A 3,777-nucleotide genomic window follows, 5' to 3' on the forward strand; every position below is an offset into this window, starting at 1 on the left:
ACTAGAAACTCAATACAGAAGCATTTGCTAGATTCTCCACTTCAGAAATCTTGAGCTAGTTTCTTGTTTACCTGGGCAAATACTTCAGGTCTAATGTCACAGAGAGGTGTCTCTGCTCTCTGTCACTCAATCCTTCCCATCTCCAGTTTTCTCAATTTGATTTCTTTAAGAAGCCTCTTTCCATGGCATTCTGTTTTTCTTTTTTTGACTCGTGAATTTGATTTTATTTTTATTGGGCTATAGGGGATGGGTTGGGAAATACGTCTGTAAGTTATGCCCTACTAGGGAAATGTCCATTCTGATTTTCCTGGGACAGCTTTCGGAGCTTTTTCTTTTTCTTGGAGCTACTACTCTTGCTGGCAGCAGCCTCTTCAGCTCCATTGCTGAGAGGCTCCTCCTTGGAAGAGAATTTCCTCTTTTTCTTGGGGACCCTCTTGTTTCCTGACTCTTCAGGGTCACTATCTGGTTCCTCTTTGGGGAAAGATTTCTTCCTCTTGGTAAGACTTCCACTGCCAGCTGTCTCTTCAAGATCACTACTAACCAGCTCCTCCTTGGGAAAAGATTTCTTGTTTTTGGGTTTGGAGGAGACAGATGGGTCTTCCATTTCATTCTCCCGAGGAGGCTCCTGGGGCTTTTGCTTTTTCTTCTTTTTGGGTCTTGCACTTGTCTCCTCACATTCCTCCGGGGTCCTACTGCTGTTTTCTGAAGACGCCAGGGCAATCGCAGCCAGCATTTTCTTTTCCTTCTTCAAGTCTTTCTTCTCCTGTTTCTCCAGCTTCCTAGTAATCTCAGCAGCCGCTTCCTCTGCCTGAACCATTGCCTCCTTCATGACATCCAGATTCTTTCGTGGAATCTCTCCAGTCTCATAGACGGACAGCTTCTCCTCAACTTGTTCTCGAAGCTTCTCCCCAAATACACTGGTAGGTACCTCTGAGAAGCAATCAATTTGTGAGGCAATAATGCATTTGTTTGCCAGGTATCGGGAGATGCGGCCTTTGTTCTTGGCAGCTGCTCAGCCAATGAAGGTAGAGTGGAAAATGAGTCCATATTTTGGGGTGTTACCCCTTGTCTTCAGGGCTCTGTAAAGTTGGTCCCTGTGCTGGGCCCAGGGAATCACTCAGACACCAGGACTGGCCATCCATGGCATTCTTAACTCCCACAAGTTAAGAGGCTTTTTGCCTCGTGTGGGTCACAAGAGTCTTAAGGGTTGCATAAAATGTCACATGCCTTAGTCTCATTCATATCCCCTTGTGGATGTAATCATTACCAGAGCTAAAGGAAGCTGACATTGCCTGAGCTTCAAAGGGAGCCTCAAGATCTATTATGAATAGATTTTTACTTAAAGACTTTTATTTGAAACATTGACAGGCTTTGCAAGTAAAAGCACAGTGTTATGTTGAGGAACTCAGAGTGAAACTGCAAAAGTAATTACATGTTTCTGTGGAGACAAACTGCTAATCAGTATTTCAAGAACAATGGTCAAGGTCATGCCAGGTCATCTAAAGGTTGTGCAGGAGAAATCTCTCATCCAACACTCAAATCAGATCTTTGCTAGAATAGTTTAAGAATTAGAGTTCATTTTTTTTTATTAATTTTTTTTTTTTAATTTATTTTTGCTGTGTTTGGTCTTCGTTTCTGTGTGAGGGCTTCCTTTAGCTGTGGCAAGCGGGGGCCACTCCTCACCGCGGCGCGCGGGCCTCTCACCATCGCGGCCCCTCCCGTTGCGGAGCACAGGCTCCAGACGCGCAGGCTCAGTATTTGTGGCTCACGGGCCCAGCCGCTCCGCGGCATGCGGGATCCTCCCAGACCAGGGCTCGAACCCGTGTCTGCTGCATTAGCAGGCAGATTCTCAACCGCTGCGCCACCAGGGAAGCCCCTAGAGTTCATTTTTATATAAAAGGGAAAAACAAAAAAATTATTTGACTGGACACATACAATCATTACACTGCACAGCTGTCACCTCATTGAATGCAGACAAGCAGAATTAACGTTTATTTATTTATTTTTGTTTTTAATTTTTAAAATAAATTTATTTTATTTATTTATTTTTGGCTGTGTTGGGTCTTCGTTGCTGCGTGTGGGCTTTCTCTAGTTGCAGCAAATCGGGGCTACTCTTTGTTGCAGTGCACGGGCTTCTCATTGCAGTGGCTTCTCTTGCTGTGGAGCTGCGGGTTCTAGGCACGCAGCCTTCAGTAGTTGTGGCTCGCAGCCTCTAGAGCACAGGCTCAGTAGCTGTGGCACATGGGCTTCGTTGCTCCTCGGCATGTGGGATCTTCCTGGACCAGGGGTCGAACCCATGTCTCCTGCATTGGCAGGCGGATTCTTAACCACTGCGCCACCAGGGAAGCCCAGAATTAACTTTTAAATCAAAATTTTAGCTGCTAACTGCTTGCACTATTATGCAGAGCAAAATTTCCTTCCCCAAATTGGTAAGGGAAGTGTACTGGGTTGAATAGTGTTCCCCCCAAATTTATGTCCACCTGGAATAGGTGAATATGTCCTTATTTGGAAACAGTATATTTGCAGATATGGGCAAGTTAAGATGAAGTCATACTGGATTAAGGTGGGCACTGATCCAATGACTGGTGTCCTTATCAGAAGAGGGAAATGTGGATGCAGATACAGACACACAGAAGGAAAAATGCCATGTGAAGTTGAAGGCGGCCATTGGAGTGATGTATCCCTAAGCCAAAGAATGCCAAGAATTTTGCACAACCACCAGAAGCTAGGTAGAGGCAATGAAAGCTTCTTCCCTAGAGCCTTTAGAAATATCATGGCCCTGTGGACACTTTGATTTCAGACTGCTGTCCTCCAGAACTATGAGAGAATAAATTTCTGTTGTTTTAGGCTACCCGGTTTGTGGTAATGCGTATGGCCGTTCTAGGAAATTAATACAGGAAGCATATGGCAGAAAAAGACATGAGCAAATATGTTTTTCAAAACACTTGGTTTAACTTTAACACTCCAATTTAGGAATCTAAGTTGGATGAGCAAACATGAGCTGACCTTTCACTGGTGGAAATTTAGACAATTGCTGTGCATTCATTCAAACTAGAAAAGGAAGAAAGAAAAAAGGAGGATAAAACCATTTGTTTTAGTCATGTCACTACAGTGACAATTCTTGTAACTTTTTGAGACTCGGTTAGATCATTGCCTCTGTTCTCTCTTTTGTCTTGGTAGTAGAACTGATTTTTGTAACTATTGTTTAGACATTTTCACAGATGCTAAGAAATAGCTCAGTTTAGACACCCAGAATTGCATGAGAGGCTACGCCTCATATGGAATTTCTCACGTCTTCTAGGGCTGTGTGGTAACAACCTGTTTATACTGGATCTTGTTGGACATATGCTGTACTTGTTCAAATTACAGAAAGGCATAAGCACAACTTATTTCTTCCCTAGAGAAGCATACAGGTAACTCTAGATAAAATCAACATAAATGCCTGATTATTCTGTATCAAAATATTTTAGTCAGTTTTGGGCTAGGTTGATGTATTTGCTGACTGTGATGAAAACAACATCTGAATTCAGTTTGATATTAGTACTATTTCTGTTCTATTAGCCTTTGCCTCCTCCTCTGAACAAACTTCTATTAATCCTTTAATACCCATCGCAAATGTCATGTCTTCTTAAAGCCTCCTGCAAGGCCAAACAGGATTAATAACTCTTTTCTCTGGGCTTACATAGACTTCTACTTCAATTGCTGCTATATCATGTATGTTATATCACAGTTAGTTGTTTGTCTGTCTCTCCTGATAGACTGTGAGCTCCTTGCTCC

At 43.0% G+C, this 3,777-nt stretch overlaps 1 pseudogene; it reads right to left on the reverse strand.

The window, feature by feature from the left end:
* Positions 1-271: 271 nt before the first annotated feature.
* Positions 272-829, reverse strand: LOC103079464 (nucleolar protein 56 pseudogene; annotated as a pseudogene).
* Positions 830-3,777: the final 2,948 nt, after the last annotated feature.

The sequence above is a fragment of the Lipotes vexillifer genome, unplaced genomic scaffold (genome assembly GCF_000442215.2).
Source record: "Lipotes vexillifer unplaced genomic scaffold, Lipotes_vexillifer_v1.1 scaffold2106, whole genome shotgun sequence".
NCBI lineage: Eukaryota > Metazoa > Chordata > Mammalia > Artiodactyla > Lipotidae > Lipotes > Lipotes vexillifer.